The sequence below is a fragment of the Hydra vulgaris genome, chromosome 07 (assembly GCF_038396675.1).
Source record: "Hydra vulgaris chromosome 07, alternate assembly HydraT2T_AEP".
NCBI lineage: Eukaryota > Metazoa > Cnidaria > Hydrozoa > Anthoathecata > Hydridae > Hydra > Hydra vulgaris.
This window is the reverse complement of record NC_088926.1, coordinates 23242001-23264485: the sequence shown is the minus strand read 5'-3', so window position 1 is coordinate 23264485 and position 22485 is coordinate 23242001. Positions and strand designations below refer to the sequence as shown.

The 22485-nt window shown below is 26.2% G+C and overlaps 1 long non-coding RNA gene across 1 annotated transcript; it reads left to right on the top strand.

Annotated features, from left to right (window-relative positions):
• The first annotated feature begins 496 nt into the window (after positions 1-496).
• On the top strand, positions 497-13606 carry LOC136082134 (uncharacterized). Its single transcript, XR_010639418.1, has 3 exons — positions 497-2633; positions 12525-12612; positions 12707-13606. It is a non-coding gene; the product is annotated as an uncharacterized LOC136082134 (long non-coding RNA).
• Positions 13607-22485: the final 8879 nt, after the last annotated feature.

Sequence of the window (22485 nt, the reverse complement as noted above, 5' to 3'; positions counted from 1 at the left end):
TAACTATAATTAGGGCTGTTTTTCTAATTAATTAAGATTTAAAATAGTAGTAAACATTTATTTGCAAAACAGCCTGATTAATTTTCCAGATTGATATTAAAAACGGTAAATAATAAATTTGTTTTTTTATTATTTGTGCATGTTTCAAAATATTCTATTTAAAATAAAATGAATGCGCTTATTTTAAGAAAAATTTTGCACGCTTTTAAGTAAAATATCTTGGTAATTGAAGAAAGTAATTGTTTTAATTTTTAAATTGCATTAAACTTAAGCGATATTTTGGACGCTTTTAAGTAAAGTAAATAAGTGCGCTGGGAAAAAAGTAATCATAAATTTTTAATGTTTGTTTTCCTGTTTATTTTTAACAAACTTTCACTTATTTATGTAGGCTATTTTACTTAATTTTAATAATAAAAAATAGTGGAGTGTTATCTATTAGTAAAATTAGTGCTCATAAACAATAGCAATTAAATTAATTAAATGTGTTCATTTTCAGAACCTTTTAACAGATATGGGTAGAAGCTATGAAAAAGGAGCCGCAAAAAAAAAAAAAAAAACAAGAAAAAAACATAAAGAAACATCAAAAACTTGATAGTTTTTTATTAAAAGCAGAATGTCATGGTAATTCACCAACTTCAGCTAATCTTGCAAACTGTGGCATAAGTAAAGAGGTAAAATATTGGATTTTGTAGAGGACTCAATGAAACTCAAACTTTAAACAAGCAATCGGAACTCAATAAGGAGAGAGTGTGTTTCCCTATCGATTTGCCATTGAATAGGAAAAGATCCAGGATTTTGGGAAATTCTTTCAGCTGAGGATATACAACTTTGGATAGAGAACGGTCCATTAAAATGTCAAAATGCAGATTATGACTTTAAATCCTCTAAATGATGTATCAAGATCGCGATTGATATTGCTCAAAAAGCTTGTTAATGGGAAAAAAAGTAAATGATGAAACGTTTAATAGAGAATGGCTCATATATTCTCCAGTATTAGGTTGTGTATTCTGTTTTGTCTGCAAGCTTTTTGAACCCTCAAAATGTGCTTTAGCTTCAACAGGATATAAAGATTGGAAAAATTCAGGGGCATTAATTCAGGAGAATGAACACTCATCAGACCACAGAAAAGCTTCATAAGCATACTCTCACAGATAAAATAACAAGGTTTATTTAAATGATCAACTTCTTACAAAATTCGCAAAGAAAAAAAACTACTGGAGAGAGGTTGTAAGAAGAGTTATAGCTATAATTTGCACATTGATTGAAAGAAACTTAGATTTTAGAGGTTCAAAAGAAAAATTTGGGTCTGAGCAACAGGAATTTTATTGGTCTGCTTGAGTTGATTGCTCAGTTTGATCCTTTATTGGCCAAGCACATAAAAAATTATGGTGACAGTGGTTCTGGAAAAACAAACTACCTCTCGAAGAATACATGTAATGAATTAACTGTATTGATGGCAAGAAAAGTTTTGCAATCAATCAGCAACGATGTTTTAAAATCTAAGTATTATGGATTACCAGTAGATTCAACACCTGATGCGAGTCACAAAGATCAACTATGTGTGATCTTGAGGTACATTGATCAAATTTCAAATGAGCCTATTGAAAGATTTGTCAAATTCATTCACATCGATAATCACACCAGGGAAAATTTAGCAAATGCAACCATGGACTTTTTAAACGTAAAATTGAACTTGGAAATCAGCAACTGCAGAAGCCAGTCTTATGATAACTCAAGCAATATGACTGGAAAATATAAAGGAATGAAAACTAGAATTTTGGAGTTCAATAAGCTGGCAAAATTCTTACCATGTTCAGGTCATTCTCTTAACTTGGTAGGAGAGGCTGCTGTAGATTGCTGCATTGAGGGAATCAATTTTTTTGGTTTTGTTCAAGAACTGTTCAATTTTTTCTCTGCTTCTACAAAGTTGTGGCGTGTTTTGGAACAGTTTGCAAGTAGTTCATTGAAATCACTATCGAATACTCGGTGGAGCGTTAATGCTGACTTGGTCAAAATCATTCACCAGAACTACAATAAATTAGTGGAAGGATTGGTCAAAATCAATGAGTGTGAAAGTTTTGAAACACAAAACAAGAGCTGCAGCTGGAAATTTGCTATTGAAAATGGAAACTTTTGAATTTGCTTTACAAACAATAATATGGGATCAAATTTTGCAATGAAAGAATGCTGTTTCCAAATCATTGCAAAGTGCAATTATTACTCTAGATACATGAGCTGAACTTTATTCATTTCTTGGAGATTATCTGCTTGGATTAACAAAGATAAGCTGAAGACATGCGTTAATCGTCTGGTGGAAGACTACACGGAAGATATTGATGATAATTTATATGTAGAAATTGAACATCTACATCTGTATTTGAAAGAACATTTTAATACTCAAGCTCCTGAATTGTCCCATTTGTTTTTGTACAAACTTATATAGGAAAAACAAATGGAGGCTACATTTCTAAATACTGAAATCATTCTTAGGATTTTCAAATGTTTCATGATATCCAACTGCTCTGGAGAAAGGTCATTTTCAAAATTAAAATTAACAAAAAATGATTTGCGATCAACTATGTCACAAGAAATGTTAAACAAATTTGCATTATTATCAAGCAACGCAGACAAAAGTAAGTCAATTATTATAGATTCATTGATTAAAGATTTCGTTAATGAAAAATACAGAAAAAAGATTATGTAGATTTTAAAAAACATATTTAAAAAATTGAAATAAAACTTTTAATTATGTTAAACTAAGATTATATATTTTTAAACTAACATAATACTTCTAAATATGGGACCGCATGCTTTTTTTGGCCCAGGGCCCCTAAAACTGTAAATCCGGCTCTGCCAGCAACATTACTATTGTTAAAGCTAAATAATAAAAAAATGTAAAAGAATCTTACAAATTGTGATCTTTTCTAATCTAAGACTACATTTAAACTTAAGATTTATTGAAATCCATATCTTTTCATGTTTATATACATAAGTCGTTTGTTAAAAATATTAAACAATATTTATTTACATCAATTATTTTTAATTTAACAAAGAATCTAGACTCCAATGCACAAAATTATTTAAGTAAGTGATCAACAAATTACTGACTGTAATTTGTTAATCACTTTTGTGTCAACAAATTAGAGTCAGTTTTCCATGTTAAATACATAAAATATATATCTAATATAAAATAAATCCAATATAAAATGAATAAAAAAAGTAGTAAACTTACTCAAATCAGTACCAGTTATACTGTGTGGAGTGACTAAAAAACACTTCAGTTCTTTCCAATTGCACTAAAAAATAGCTTTCAGCTCTTTCCAATTGTACTAGAAAAAAAAAAAAAACTTGCTTAGCTAAGTTGCCTAGTTCTTAAGAATCTGAAAACAAATAAGTAAAAAAACCAAGAACAAACAAACATTTATTTATTAAAACTTCTATATTTAAACAAATTAAATTAAACAAAGAACAACATCGATTCTCCTTAAAGGCTAAAAAAATTTTCAGCTCAAATTTGTTTGCAGACCTTGTTTGTAAAACCGTGTGAATAAGAAACACATTTAGAAAAGCCAAGAAACTACTTAAAAATGACATACCATATGTCATATGCAACATTGAAGTTTTGACGTCAACTGGACTAATAATTAGTACAAGTTTTTAAAAAATTCATACAAATTTACAATACTTTGTTCTTCTATATCGCATAAATCCATCATATGATAAATATGAAATGAAAAAATGTAACGAATAAGTAAACACAAAGAGAAAGACATATATAAATCGAAAATCAATGCATTGATAAATTATTGTCAATAGCAATAAGTCGTTTAGATAAGTGCTAAAAATAATACCATATAAGCTATACCTACATTTATAGATTCAGTCATTATCAAACACAAAATGCATACATATAAATTATTATATTATAACATATATATATTTATACATTAGAATATAATAACCTCTCTCTCTCTCTCTCTCTCTCTCTCTCTCTCTCTATATATATATATATATATATGTATGTATATATATATATATATATATATATATATATATATATATATATATATATATATATATATATATATATATATAAATGTATATATATATATATATATATATATTGTAGATGGATTATAAGATTGGGAACAGTGGTAAGTCTTCACAAATGGCGGTCGCATTTTTTTAACGGTAAAAGAGAAGAAAAAAAGAAAAGAAAAATATAAATATTAAAGATAAAACCAAATTATAATAACAAGTAAATAATTATTTTATATGCTTAAATAATTCGTTAACAATCTTAAAAATCATCTTTAAACAAACGCACATAAAAAGTCATACAAAAAGGAAGGAAAGAAAAGAAAAAAAAAGAACACTAAATAAACTTAAATAAAGATAAAAAAAAAAAAAGAAATTAAAAGAAAACAAAAGAACGAAAGTGAAGTAAACAAATAAAGTAAAAATAAAAGTTAAAAAGTAAAGAAAAGAAAAAAAGAAAAATTAAGTAAACTAAGAAAAAAGAAAGAAGAAAAAGCAATATTAGAACTAGAAGATTGTAGTGAAATTTAAGAAGAATTTAGTTTGTTTATTTTATAATACATTTTTAATTTAATGTAATTATTCTTATTTTATTTTATGTTTTCTAGCTTTGTTTTATTTATTTTTCATTAATATTATTTTTTTTACTGTTGTTAATATTGTTATAATTCTTTTCTATATTATTGTTTTTTTTTTTTAAATAACTATTGTTGCTGTTATCATTGTTATCATTATTGTTGTTATTATTATTATTTATATTATAGTATATTATGTTAATATTATTATAATATACTCTTATTCATTATTTATTATTGATTTATATTATTTTAACTTTATATACTATTGCTTTATTATTTTCAACAATATATTTTGACATGGCAGTAAAGTACACTTGTAAATTCTGCAATAAATAGCTGTCATAGTCATAGAGCCATTTTATGTGATTTTTGTTCTTGTTGGGTTCATGCTAAGTGCAGTCAAGTCAATAAATCCTCATATAATCTTCTTGTAGAAGACTCTTCTGACTGGTTCTGTCAGACTCTTCCGACTAATATATTAAATTCTTTGGAAAGTCCGATACATTTCAAAAATTTTTTTAAGAATATGAATAAAAACTCTAACACGAATACTAACTGCAAATATTATGATATTCTTGATCTTAATAAAACTATAAAATCAAATTCTGAACTGTACCTTCATCTAAACATTGGATCTTTACTTTTTCATATTGACGATCTTCGCAGTCTCATAAGTTCACTTACTTCTCTCCCTATTGTGTTTGGTATTTCAGAATCTAATTTACAGATTAATGATTCTAGCATAATTGATATAAATATAAATGGCTATACTATCGAATATTGTCCAACTGAAGTCAAAAAAGGAGGTGCTCTTCTATATTTGCAATCCAACATAAACTACAATGTTTGACAAGATCTTACAGTATACGTCCCAAAGTATTTGGAATCTGTCTTTGTTGAAATTGCCAATCCTTTTAAAAAAAATATCATCATTGGCTGTATATACCGACACCCTACAATAATTCACCCTACAATAATTAAAGACGTATAACTTTTACATCAAAAACAATTATTGATAACATCTTTTTAAATTTTCAAACTCCTAATCTAATTTCTGGAAACCTCACAATATCAATTTTAGACCACTTAGCACAATTTATTTGTATTCCAAATACTCCTCCTAAAAATTAATCTATTCAATAAATTTAAATTATATAGAAATAAAATAAGCAATTTATTAAAGAGTTCTAAAAAGTCATACTATATTTCCTTCTTTAACAATAACCTCAACAATACAAAAAACACATGGAAAGGAATAAAAGAAATTATTAACATCAAACCTTCTTCGCCAAATAAGTCTTATAATCTTAAATATAATGGCAAAACTATCTCAGACAGTGTGGCCATTGCTGACATATTCAACAAACACTTTCAAACTATACAACATCCACCATCAAGCAAAATTAGTTCCTCTAAAACTATTTTTTCTGATTATTTAAAAAACCCAAATTCTAGTTCCTTTTTCCTTAATCCAGTCACTGAAAACGAGGTATGACTTAATAAGAAATACTCTGCAAAATGAGAAAAGTTTAGGTCCAAACAGTTTTCCCACTCGTCTTCTTAAACTTACTGCTCACGTTGTTTCTAAACCTCTCTGTACCATATTGAATAATTCTTTTGAAAAAGGGCTTTATCCGGATGTGTTTAAAATCGCCAAAGTCATTCCTCTCCATAAAAAGGGTTCTCAATTCAACCACAAAAATTATAGACCAATTTCTCTTCTTTCTAACTTAAGTAAAATATTTGATAAAGCCATGCATATCAGACTCTACAACTTTTTTGAAAAAAATCAATGTCTTTACAATCACCAATATGGTTTTTGTAGCAAACATTCCACAAATTATGCACTTATTAATATAACTGAGTCAATTAGGAAAGCTCTTGACAGTAAACTTTTTGCGTGTGGTGTGTTTCTTGACTTAAATAAGGCATTTGATTCTATTGATCACTTAATCCTTCTAAGTAAACTAGAACACTATGGTGTTAGAGGTATTGCTCACCAATAGTTTTTATCATATCTTTTTAATAGGTCACAGTTTGTCGCCATCAATAATGCTAAATCTTTGCCAATATTTTTCTCCACAGGTGTACCACAAGGATCTGTATTAGGTCCGCTGCTTTTCCTTATTTTTATAAATGATTTCAATATGTCTTTAAAATTTTCAACTGCTTACCATTTTGGTGATGACACAAACTTACTCCTTACGAACAAATCATTAAAAAAATCAACAAACATATAAATCATGATTTGTCCAATCTTCTTCAATGGCTGCGATCCAACAAATTAAGTCTTAATACCAGCAAAACTGAGCTTATCATTTTCAAATCAACTCAATCTAAAATCACTAAACACCTAAACTTTAGACTAAGTGGCCAAAAAAATCTTTCCTGTAATTTCTTCAAAATATCTTGGAATCAAAATTGACTGGAATCTATCCTTTTCCTCTCACTCATATCTGCAAAACAAGGCATTTAAAATAATATACTTTCAACAATATATACTATTGCTCTAATTCTAATATCCTATATTTTCTATACAAAATTCTGAAATTGTGTGATCTTGTTCATTTATTAAATTGTAAATTTGTCTGGAATAGCAAGCAAATAAACCTCCCTCCCTCATTTTGTAATTTCTTTATCACTATAAAATGTTCTCGCTACTATCTTCGATCTTGTAGTAACCTTAAATTATCTATCCAAAACCATTCTTCGGTTAAGTACGGTCATAAATCAACCACAAACCAATGCGTAAAATCTTGGAATAAATTACCTCTCCACCTTAAATCCCTAAACTCTATTACACAATTTAAAACCCGTCTTCATGCTTTTTTTTAGAGAGATACTGTTTGTAAAATGTTAGAATTATTGTGGGTCATTACAGTTATTGCTTTTGTATTGTTATATGTGATATAAATAATATTATAACATTATTCTATATGTGTGTATATATATGTCTATGCATATATATATGCGCGTGTATATGTGTGTGTACATATGTATGTAGGTATGTGTCTATCTGTATATATATATATATATATATATATGTGTATATATGTATATGTGTATATGTATGCATGTGTATGCGTATGTGTGTGTATGTATGTATGTATATATATATATACATATATGTATGTCTGTATATATATATATATATATATATATATATATATATATGTATATGCATATGCGTGTATGCATGTATGTGTGTATGTATATGTATGTTTGTGTGTGTGCATGTATATATGTATGTGTGCAAGTGTATGCGTATATGTGTGTGTGCATGTATATATATATATATATATATATATATATATATATATATATATATATATATATATATATTATATATATATGTGTGTGTGTGTATGTGTATATATATGTATGTGTGTATGCATATATATATATATATATATATATATATATATATATATATATATATATATATATATATATATATATATGTATTTATATATGTCATACATTTTTTGTAACAATAACTATTATTATTATTACTATTATTATTGTTAAATTTTGATAAATACTATTGTTGTTCTTTATTATTATTGTTTTATATCATTATATAAATATATTTCTAATAATTACTACAGTCATTCATATTTTATTATTATTAATATCAATTTAGATTGTATTTACTTTATATTATCATAATATCTGTTATTATTAATGTTATTTTTATATTATTACTAATATTATTATTAACCTGTTATTATTACTGAAATTATTTTAATTTATAGTTATTATTTATATTATTGTTGTTGGTATTACTTTTGTGGTTAACATCGTTATATAACTTTTACAGTTACTATTATTTCTTCCTTTTCTTACAACTATTACCTTTTATCTGACTTTACTTTTCTTTTTATTATCACTATTTATTATTATTAAATTTGATAGGTGTTTGCTTGAGATTAGTATCATTACTATTTGTAAATATCCTTGATGTAAAATCTTTATTCAGAATAAATTTATATATATATATATATATATATATATATATATATATATATATATATATATATTTATATGTAAATTATGTTAGTGTATTTTACAAATAGAGTGCTCAATGTTCTTAAAGAACAGAGCAATAATAAATTAGTAAAAAACACTTATCTTACTTTTATCTTCTACTTTAAGTTTCACCATTGCTGGATCATCAGGAAGAGAACTCTTCCTGATGATCCAGCAATGGTGAAACTTAAAGTAGAAAATAAAAGTTAGATAAGTGTTTTTTACTAATTTATATATATATATATATATATATATATATATATATATATATATATATATATATATATACATTTATATATATATATATATACATATATATATATATATATATATTATATATATATATATATATATTATATATATATTATATATTTATATATATATATATATATATATATATATATATATATATATATATATATATTATTATGTATTAGACATTTTAGCTCTATTTTAACTATTACTAAGAGTTAAAATACAGCTAAAATGTATATGTGCGTATAAAGTAGTGTGTTTGCGTGTGCATTTCTGTATATATATATATATATATATATATATATATATATATATATATATATATATATATATATATATATATATATATATATATATATATATATATATATATATATATATATATATATATATATATATATATATATATATATATATATAAATATATATATATATATATATATATATATATATATATATATATATATATATATATATATATATATATATATATATATATATATATATATATATATATATATATATATATATATATATATATATATATATATATATATATATATATATATATATATATATATATATATATATATATATATATATATATATATATATATATATATATATATATATATATATATATATATATATATATATATATATATATATATATATATATATATATATATATATATATATATATATATATATATATATATATATATATATATATATATATATATATATATATATATATATATATATATATATATATATATATATATATATATATATATATATATATATATATATATATATATATATATATATATATATATATATATATATATATATACAGAAATGCACACGCAAACACACTACTTTGTACGCACATATACATTTTAGCTGTATTTTAACTCTTAGTAATAGTTAAAATAGAGCTAAAATGTCTAATACATAATAAAATCATCATAAAGTTAAATTAAAAACTCTAACAAATGTCAAAATTTATATCTGAATGTGTAACTAATGAATAACAGTAAAATTAGGGTCGCCAGATGTCCCGATTTTACGAAGGAGAATTCTGCGTCCAATATGTAAAAATATTTTTTTTACTTAGTTCTCCTTCGTAAAATCGGGACATCGGCAACCCTAAGTACAAATATTTTACTAAAATATTTGTACTTATCAGCAAAACGATTATATTAAAAGGTGAAGGAAAGTTTGAGTTTAAAAGTTTAATTGAAAGGTAAAAAAGCGTTTGAAAGTAAAAAATTTATAAATTGCTTTATATTATTACTAAGGCGACTAAACATTTACATAAAATATAATTATAAAACTTACGGAAAACTTTTACGATTCAAAAACACGCGGTATACAGTATTATTGCGTTGATTCGATGTGTACCTTTATTTTGAGTACTTTGAAAGTTACTTTGGATTACTGAACACGTGTTTTGATTTTTCTTATAAAATTTATACTCAAGCTTTCTTTCTTTTTTTAAAGCTAAAGAATGACTTCAAAAACTATGAAACTATGACTTTAACTTATATATATATATATATATATATATATATATATATATATATATATATATATATATATATATATATATATATATATATATATATATATATATATATATATATATATATATATATATATATATATATATATATATATATATATATATATATATATATATATATATATATATATATATATATATATATATATATATATATATATATACATATATATACAGTATTGGCCATTAATATCAATCCACCATGATTGTTTTGAGATCATTCGACTTTGATTGATAATAAATCAATGATTGTTTGACTCTTTTCAAATATAAAAAGTGTAAACTGATGAGCATCATATTTTCTTTCAAATAAGTATAGATATTCGATGCAATAATTATCTGGCTTTTTTTTAACACTTACCTCATAATCTAAAATAATTTAATGGCCAAAATTAACAATCCACTCTATTTTTCAAAATTTTTTAAAATTGCATTTTTCTTTGAGTAAAACCTTGAACTTATTTGCGAATTAATAATAATTGTTAGAGAATTTTTTTTTAAATTGTTATAAATATTTGAAAAGTTTGTGTAAATGAAATATAAAAACTAATATCTAATTAACTACAACATTTCAGTAGTAAAAAAATCAAAATGACTGGAAAAACTATTGATAATATGACAAAATGTAAAATCATAGCAATGAATGAACAAAACATCTCAATGAGAAAAATTGCGAAACATTTAAACACAACACATGCAACTGTTAGCAGAATAATCAATCGATATATTGAATATAATACAACTGAAAATCTTCCGCGTCCCAGAAGACCCAGCATTTCAAATGAAAGAAATGAACGTTCACTTATTCGCATAGTAAAAAAAAAATAGAAAGTTATAATCCACTGATCTCAGTCGAAAATGGCAGGAAGCTTCTGGTGTTGTCGCTAGTGCTCAAACAATTAGAAGAGTACAACAAAAGTACAATTAAATGTGGCAGACTGCTTGCAAAAAACCACGTCTATCAAAAAAACATCAGAAATCAAGAATTAACTGGTGCTTAGCTCATAAAATTTGGTCTATGAGAAAGTGGCACAACGTTCTTTTCCGCGATGAAATGAACGTTAAGGTTGATTCAAGAAAACACCGAGTAATGCTAAGAAGAACGCCACATGACAAAATGCGCCCAGATTACTCTATGTATAGAACAAAACAATGTAGTGGCGGTATAGGCATCTGGGTCTGCATGAACTATGAGGGTGTTGGTTGCTATTTGATGAAAGGCTCGATTCTCGAAAACATTTAGACAAATTGGATAATTATTTGATGCCTTCTATTGACATTTTCTGAAAAGACACGGGAATTATCTTCCAACAAGATAATGCTCCATGTCATACTGCTAAGATTTGCATGCATTATTTTGAAGAAAACAACATTAAAGTCATGTCTTGGCCTGCCAATAGTCCAGATCTCAATTGCATAGAGAATCTGTGGTCTTGGTTAGACCATAATCTTGGTAAAATTGAAATAAAAGATCTGGACCAGCTAAAAGAAGAAGTAACAAAATTACTAAATAATGTTCCAAAAGTTATTACTAAAAATTTAGTGAACTCCATGCCAAAACGGATCAATGAATGCTTAAAAGCTAAAGGATTGTCAACCAAATATTAATTTTTTATTTTTTTATTTTTGTGTTTTTTATTTATTTTTTTGTTCTTATTGTTACTTAATTTTGTTGATGTGGTTTGTTTATTTTGACCACATTTTTTTTTTGATACATATGAACACTTGTTTTCATTTCAATATTTTAGTTTTTAATTTTGCTATTTATTATTACTTTATAATAAATTTATATAGTAGTCATTTGATTTATTTGAATAAAAAAAAAATTGAAGAAAAAATCTCTTTTAATTTTTAAAATATACAATTTCAAACTTATATCCATACTACAATAACATGATGGTTTGTTATTAATGGCATATGCTGTATATATATATATATATATATATATATATATATATATATATATATATATATATATATATATATATATATATATATATATATATATATATATATATACAGTACTTTTTTTCTAGAATAAAGGTGCCGGAACTCTACCTTTTTAAAGTCAAAAATAAAGCAATAGACCTTTCCCACATATCGTCAAATGCGCAATTTATTGTGGTAGTTATATTCATTTAAATCTAGGCAATGTAAATAAATTTTTTTTTTGAAGTAGATATTACTAGAGTGATAGGTTCTTTTAATTCTAATTTAGAAAACAAAACTTATGCTAGTTCTTCTCCAAGCTGTTATTGCATCTAAAGCTGTTTTTTGTGAACTTAAACATGATGTTGCTTTCAATGACTATATAAACAATAGTATTTCAACTTGAACAAGAGACATTTTATTTTAGTCAATTATAACTCACAACTATATCAAGAACTATCTTGTTAACGGAACTATATCTGCAGATAATTGTAAAAGAGGAGCCAAAAAGCATCAAACTCTTAGTTATCGCTTATTAAAATTTTTTTTGTAAAAAAGTAAAAGTATCCAAAAATTTGTTTATTACAAAGTGTAATGTTGCAGCGTCTGCGAAACGTACATAGTTGTAGCAGTCTACTGATGAAGTACTTTATGCTAAATGCAATTCTAAAGCTGATGTAGTGGGCTGTTGTAAGCATGTTGCTGCATCATTATGCCAACTAGTTGATTTATAGTTGAATTATTATCATTTATTTTTAGGTGTCCCAAGAAGTCCTTACGGTCTTATCACAGAGCACTGCGGATGAGCATTTAAGTAGAAGTTCACGCCTCCTTCCTAACGGATGTCGCAAAACTTGTCCAGAGGTGTGGTTTAAACCACGGATACTTTGTTTCTGAGGCAAGTACGCTACCGCTGCGCCACGGCTGCTCAATTATAGTTATAGAATTATAGTTGACTATACAGAGTCAGACACCAAAATGATCTCAGAAACTTAAACATGTACTGACGTTTTACAGAAATGGCGTGTTCGAGGTGAATCAAGCAATTTTATTTTCAAACTTAGATTTTGAAAAAACTGACGCTTATAAAGACAAAAATTATACTCCAAAAAGGCATTTAGTTTCATTTAGTTTCACCCGTAAATATTGTAAATATTGTTCACTGGTTAAAGACTTTATAATATTTTTTAAATGAGTTTTTTTTTTAGCTTCTTCTATGCTAATGAAGAATTCTATCGTTAATGCAGGATTGATGTCCAGATTTTTTGCGATCGAATATTTTCTCACGTATCAAACTTAACAGCTGCTCTCTATCTTCGCCATAATAAGAAACCTTATAATTGAACCATTTTTTAGATATTTTCATTCCCATCTTAGCTTCTATACCTAGTGATTTTACTTTTTGGCAGGTTGTGAGCCAAGATTTGTGACAAATAAAGCGACTTGTATTTGGAACAAAACTCTGTTTTTTGCTACAATGCCCAGCAACTTGGCCAGCTGTAGTTGGTGTATTGTCTGGTCTACCGATAGGTAAATCTGACGTAGTAATTTAATTTGGTCTGCCGATAGGTAATTCCTTGGTCTGCCGATAGGTAAACCTGTTGTTGTAATTTTAATTCCTTGTGTTTCTTTTGCACTTAATTTGATTTTTTCCTGAACCGGAGAGTTAACCGAGAAGAAACTGGCGGTTTTATTCATATTTAGTTTTGTGTTGTTTTGTTAATATTTTTATATTACTGTCTCAAATAGCGTAAAGTTTGCGCTTTAAAAAATTATTATAAGGCATTATAAGATATTCGGACAACCCTTGTACAGAAAAAAAAGAATTTCTTCGAAACGAACAAAAAATAATTTAGCTTCATAAAAACGAACAATATAAAGGAGAAATCAAGTCAAAGTAAATTCTTCTCAAGCAGATTTAGTGTTTAGTAAAAAATAATAAATTCTAAAACTCAGCGCTGTAACGTTTTCATATTTGCAAAATATGTTTTACTTGATCTTTACAACCCACAATTGCATTTTTCGACAATCCACATTTTCCCACAACCTACGATTGCATTTTAAAGAATTTTCAAGACAACTTTTTTTTGATTAAAAACATTCAATTTAAAAAAAATAAATTAAGGTCATTTATTTATTAATACGAGGAAAACAAAAATATTTATACCTGCATAAAAAGGTGCCGGAATGCCGTTCCAGTGCGTTTTAAGAGAAAAAAAGCACTACATATATATTATGTATACATTTTTTATATTTCAAACTAAATTTTTATTACTTCGGGTTACTATTATTAATAAATAAAAATATTTATTTAAAAAGAAATATTTTTAAGTTTTCATTTTCGCACAAGATAAATAACCGACAATAAAGGCGTTTTGTTATTCAAAACACCAATGGGTTGTTTTATTATCTATCGATTCATCCAATCAACACTTTTTTAAAAGTTTGATTACATACTTAAAAATAAAGGTAAACGGTGTTTTTTGTCACCAGCTCTGCTTAAAACACAAGGCAAACTGGGTGGCTGTTTAGAGCGAGTTTTTTATTTTTTTTATTTTTTTTGTTCTTTTATTTCTTCACAATAACTATTACAATAAAATAAATGAAACAAAAATGCATATAAATAAAAAATTACAAATTTTGTTGCATATAAAATAAGAACGCGGAGAAGATCAGACGATCTTGTCATCAAGAACCGCTTACAATCACTACGTGTTTAAAACAATTTTGTAATGCGTATAAAATAAATAAGGCAGTCAAATAAAGTACATAAAACGAAAGTTAGAAGTAAAAATTAACGTTTTATATAAATACTTAAAATACAAGACTTGATAGGTATAAAATGTATAAATTAAAATAACATGATACACAAAAATAAAATTAATAAAACAAAATTTAAATATTCAAGTATATAGTCAATCAAATATTTTTTATATAAGAATTCGTAAAAACATTATAATCAATTCATATATTCTGAAATAGTTGTTACATTCACGGAAGTTTACAAATAGTACATGTACTAATCTTAAGTAAAAACCTTGTAAATAAAAACTACTAAATATATTGTTAATGCTAATAGTAATAATCGTCCACAGCTGTAACCAGAGGCGTAGAAAGAATTTTTTGGTGTTAAAGATAAGTAACTTCCAGACATGGAGCAAACTCCAAACATTTACATGTTTATACTTATGTCAAATAATGAGGGTTTGCAAAAAATTGCGATTATTGGAGGCTGGGAACAAAAAAGCAGAAAAAATTTCGCCCCCCCTGCCCCAAACGTGAGAGCAACAAGTTGATGAAGTATTTTTTGTACTATTCTTAACTAGACTTATATTCATCGATAAATTTTAAGTTTCATAGTATTATCTATTAGCGTTTAAAAATTATTATCATATAAAATTTGCAACCCCCTCAAATTGAGGGGGGTTTAAACTTTATATGGTCATAATTTTTGAACGCTAAAATATTTCAAAATGAAATCTAAAATTTATCGATGAATATAAGTCTAGTTGAGAATAGTACAAAAAATACTTCATCAACTTGTTGCTCTCACGTTTGGGGCAGGAGGGGGGGGGGCGAAAATTTTGGGGCTTTTTTGTTCCCAGCTTCCAATCATCGCAATTTTTTGCAAACCCTCATTATTTGACATAAGTATAAACATATAAATGTTTGGAGTTTGCTCCATGTCTGGAAGTTACCTATCTCAAACACCAAAAAATTCTTTCTACGCCTCTGGCTGTAACAAAGCAAACATTAAAAGTTAAAGGAGTAAAATACTAATAATGATAATAATAAGTGTGGTAGTAGTAACAATAATAACAATACAATGATAAAAGTATAATGATAATAATAAAAATAAAATGACAACAATAAAAATAATTACAATAATCATAAAAAGAATAATAGTCATTTAGTATTAGTCACACACATACACCATTTATTAATGTGATTTATATTATTATCATATTTTGTTAATGTGATTTATACTATACTGTGATTTATAAACTCAAATAGATAATCAAATATATTAATAAAGTTGTTTATATAAAAACCTTACGCGACAGTAATTATGAAAATATCAGAATATAAAATTATGTTCATACACACATTATGTTACATACACACATATATAGACACATATATAAACACACATATATACACACACATACATACACATATATATACATACACATACACTTATATATACACATACACACACACACACACACACACACACACACACACACACACACACACACACACACACACACACACACATATATATATACATACACACATAGATATATACATATATACACATATACATATATATATATATACATATATATATACATATACATATATATATATATACACATACACACACATACACATACACACACAAATATATATATATAAATATATATACTTACATACACACGCACACATATATATACACATATAAATATATACAAACATACACATACACACATACACATCCATGTATACATATATACATACATACATATACACTCCCACTTATTCACATGCGCTTATCACAAACACTTATACATAGATACGCATATCTTTGGATTTATAAACTGTATTTGATTAGGAAGGAATGGAATAGGTTACTCTTAAAAACATAAATTGAATGGAGACCTTTCAGGTCATAGGGAAGGTTATTCCAAGATTTTATACTTTGGTTTTTTATGGACTTATATCCATAAGTAACAGAACGATGATTTAAGACTGTAAGATTGAGATTATCAGTTGATCGAAGATAGTATTGGTTATTTTCATTTTTTGGGAAGAAATTGTTGAAGTCAAGAGGTAGGTTTTTGTGTTGGTGGTTCCAGACAAACTGGCAATTCAAGAATTGAACAAGGTCGCATAGTTTAAGGATCTTAGAAGTAAGATAAAGCACATTAGGATTGGATTTGTAATTCTGAAAATGTATTATTTTTAAAGCTTTGTTTTGAAGATGAGATATCCTTAAAACTTCTTGCTGTTGAGATTGTCCCCATATTTGACAAGCGTATCGTATATGCGAGCCAAATTTGGCATGATATATGTTTAACAATGCTTTCAGATTGACATAATGGCGAACTTTAGCCAGCATTCCATTTGATCTGCTCAATTTTAAGTCTTTGAGGTGGGATTCAAACGATAGGTTGGAATCAATTATAATTCCAAGATATTTGATTGAGTTTACAGGAATGATTTTCTGGCCACTTAATCTAAAGTTTAAATTTTTATTGATTTTTGTTTTTTTAGATTTGAATATGACCAGTTCAGTTTTGTTACAGTTGAGGGAAAGCTTATTTGAGCGAAGCCACTGAATTAAATTGGCAAGATCATGATTAATGTATTTGTTAATTTTTTTTAAAGATTTGTTGATAATGAGCAAGTTAGTACCATCAGCAAAGTGGTAAGGAGTTGCTTACTTAATTGAGTTATTGAGGTAATTAATATAGAGAAGAAAAAGTAGTGGTCCTAATACTGAGCCTTGAGGAACACCGTTGGAACATTTTATTTGAGTAGATTTTGAGTCACCGACTGAGACAAACTGAGATCTGTTGTGAAGATAGGAGGTAAACCATTTAAGAGGTATTCCTCTGATTCCATAATATTCTAATTTCTTGAGTAGGATAGAATGATCTACTGTATCAAAAGCTTTTTGTAGATCTACAAAGACACCGCATGCAAAGTTTTTATTATCAAGAGCTTTTCTAATTGACTCAGTAATTTTAATAAGTGAGTAAGTCGTGGAATAATTAGCACGAAACCCATACTGGTGTTTGCAAAGGCATTTAAATTTATTCAAAAATGTATAGAGCCTCTTATGCATAGCTTTTTCGAAGAGTTTGCTTAGGTTTGAAAGAAGAGAGATAGGTCGGTAGTTAGACATATCCATTATAGAACCTTTCTTAAATATTGGAATGACTTTAGCGACTTTGAAAGCATCTGGGAATAAACCGTTTTGAAATGAGTTATTTATAATAATACTGAGAGAGTTTAGAAATTATGTCTGGAATAAGTTTAAGAAGGAATGTAGGAAGGCTATTAGGACCAAAGCTTTTTCCAGTTTTAAGAGTGGTTTTAATAAGACCAGAGATTTCATTCTCTGTGACAGGATCAATAAAGAACGTATTAGAATTTGGAGAGTTGAAATAGTCAGTAAATTTGGATGTTGAAGGTATGTTTTTGTTTTGAAGTTTGTTTAGGATAGTAACAAAAAAGTTGTTTAATATATTTGATACAGTAGTTGGATCTGTTATAATATTTTCTTTCAATTTAAGTTTGAGAGTTGAACTATAGTAGGAAGGTTTTATATTAATGATTTCTTTTATCCCTTTCCAAGTATTTTTAATATTGTTTAAGTTTTTACTAAAATAGGTTGTGTAATGAGATTTTTTACTACTTTTTAGTAGATTGCTGATTCTGTTTCTATAAAACTTAAATTTAGAAAACAGCTCATTTTTAGTACTAATATCTTTACATTTTGTGTGTTTTTTATATAGTTTGTTTTTAATAGAAATAGATTTAAGTATGCCATTGGTGATCCATGGTTTTGATTTAAGTTTAATATGCTGCTTAGTTAGTTTTTTGTATGGAGCATGTTGGTCTAATATTTTTTCAAATGTCTTTAAAAGAAAACTGATAGATTGATTTACATCATCATCTTTTTTAATATAAAGGGCCCAGTTAATGTTGGAAACATCTTCAATATATATATTTTTGTTAAAGTTCTTGAAGCATCGCCTGTAAAATATACTTTTTTTAGGGTGACTGGTTTTTCTTGGAATGCAGATAAATTGAGCCATATGATCAGATATTGAAATAGTAAGATTGCCAGAGATTTGGTCAGGTGAATTAAAGTTAATAAAGATGTTATCAATAAGTGTTTGTGATTTAGTTGTTATGCGTGTCGGTAGAGTAATAACAGGATGTAGTGAAAAAGAAATAAGCGAGTCAAGGTAGCTAGATATAGGATTTAATTCATTATATTTTAGTATATCCATATTAAAATCCCCCATAAGTAAAATACTTGTTTTTTTCAATATATAGCTTATCTAATAGATGAGTTAAATAACTATTAGTGAAATCGTCTTGATTCATAGACGGATGTCGATATATGCAGCCAATTATTATATTTTTTAAGTGAGGCTTTATAATTTCAACAAAAATGGATTCAAGATATTTGAAAGAGTAGATCTTTAGGTCGTTCCGAACTATGTTGTTTAAATTAGAGTTTAGATATAGAAGAGCACCCCTTTTTTAGCCTCAGTGGGACAATGCTCAATGCTAAAACCATTTATAGATATGCTTGTTATATTTGAATCATTTACATATAAATTTGACTCAGTAATACCTATTGCCAAAGGTAATGTATTAAGAGTGCTAATAAAGCTGCAGAGATCATCAATGTGACATGGTAAAGAAGCAATGTTGAGATGAATATAAAGATCTGAATTAGGATTAACTTTTTTATTGAAATCTATGGTGTCATAGTATTTACAATTAATTGAATCTTGAGGATTATTTAGATCTGAAGTTGAACTTTGTGGACTTGATGTAGTGTCAAGAGAATATTGTAAATTATGATTCTTGTGTGATAATGTTTGGTCAAGCTTAAGGTCAGAACGAGATCCAAATTGAATAGTCTTAGATGGCATAGCGAGGTATTACGATTTTAAAACAATTTGGTAATATTTAGTAATTTATGATCTTAGAAAAAAATGGAGTTTGTTAGATGAAATATAGCTTGTAAACAGTAATGAATAATTATAAACTCAAGGAGATGAGAGATAATAATACAGTAGCTATAATACATAACATAAAACATTATCAACTACGTACAAATACAGCAAAATAGTAATACAACAATACAACAAAGCAAGTAATACAAGTAATACAACAAAAAGTACTAAATACAACAACAATTATAATAAAAAGTACCAAAAAGTATATAGCAATAACTATAATAAAAAAATAGCAATAAAAAGTACTTTAAAAAGGAAAAACGAGTAATTTTAGCATATAAGCAACAATATCATGCCAATATACATACCAAGATATCATGGAAGTAGTATGGTAAATGAATATAAAGATAGTACACTAAATATAAATACACTTATAATAATCCAGAACAATAAGTAAATAAGTAGTTAAAAAGTTAAAAATAAATGAAAATTGAAATAAAAAATAAGTAAACAAGCTAACACTTCCAAAAAACAAATGGTCTCAAATACTCAGAGATAGCAAGAAAGAAAAAAAAAAAAAAAAAAAAAAAAGGAAAAAGAATCTTCTTGATATTTTCTTGATATTTTATATTGATATTATATATCTTGATATTATATATCTTGATATTATATTGATATTATATATCTTGATATTTTATATTGATATTATATAAATAAATCAAAATAACTAAATTTAAAAATATATAAGTATGTTTTCAATTGAGAGAATGATATTTTTTAATTTCCTTTTAAATGCGAAAAAGTACCAGTCTTGAGAAAAATCAAAATGTTTCAAAACTATATTGTTCCATAGAAACGCCCCTCGAAAATAAATACAAAGTTTGCCTATATTGGCTCTGAAATCTGGTTGAAGAAAGAAATTATCATTTCGTAAAATATATTAATTTTTTTCTTTTAAGGAATATAAATTGTGAAAAGTGACCGGAGCTGTACGAGTTTTACATTTAAACATAAAACGCAGTACATTAAAAATATTTAGTTGAAATATGTTTAAAATATTCATTTAAATAAAAAGAGGCTTAGCATGTGAAAAACGGTCTTTAAAATTAATAAGACGTGCAGCATGTTTCTGTTGGCGATGAAGAGGTTCTAATTTACTTTTATTAACAATACCCCAAGCCGTATTCGCATAGTTTATGTGGCAATGAATGAATGAGTGGTATAGTTGAGTTAAAATATGTTTATTTAACATGCCTCTTGCTTTATATAATATACCTAAATTTTTCGAAATTTTGCAGGTAATGTTTTCGATATGTTTTTTCCATGTGAGATTTTCATCAATTGAAACTCCTAAAAAGTTTGTACATGTTGCTCTCTAAATTAGAACGCCATCAATAAAAAGAGGAGGAAGCTCGATTGGAAGTAGTGTTTTTTAGAGATAGAATGAAAAAGAGACCATTTTTTTTTTTCAATATTCAGAGAAAGTTTGTTTGATTTAAACCATTGAGAAACTTTCATTAGTTCATTGTTCATTGTCGTTATGTCGCTATGAGATAAAAAAAAATTTGTATCATCAGCAAACATAACTATCATCAAATTGGATGCTTCATAGAGGTTGTTTATGAAAATGAGAAAAAGAAGCGGTCCTAGTACAGATCCTTGAGGAACGCCGCAAGTTATTTCTAATAATTGAGATTGCGATGATTGGTCGAAATCAACAAATTGTTTTCTAGTGTGTTAATAACTTTTTATTAGCTTAAGAAAATTTCCTGTGATTCCATAATATTTTAGTTTTTGGAAAAGGATTTTATGGTCAATCATATCAAACGCTTTTGATAAGTCAACAAAAATGCCTAAAGTAAATTTTGACTTTTCTAATAAATCTGTAATATATTGAGTTATTTTTAGTATAGCGTGCCCAGTAGAGTTATTTTTCTAAAACCCATATTGATTTTTATATAATATATTATTTTGAGACAGATGTTGAAAAGTTTTTTTATAAAGAATTCTCTCTAAAATTTTAGAAAAAACAGAGAGAACAGAGATAGGACGGTAATTACTGACATTCATCAACTCTCCTCCTTTAAATATTAGTGTAACTTTGCTATTTTCAACTGATCAGGAAATACTCCTTGATCAATAGAACGTTTAAATATTTTATATAGAACATTTTTTATGGTTTCATATGAGTTAATAACCACGTTTCCGCTTATATTATCATGCCCTATTGCTTTATTTGACTTAAGCATTTTAAATGCTTTATCAAACTCATCAAAAGATAATTCAAAAGAATCTAGACAAGACACTAAAAGAAAATTAAAATTATTAATTTTTTTTGTTTCGGTTTGAATATTTTTAGCTA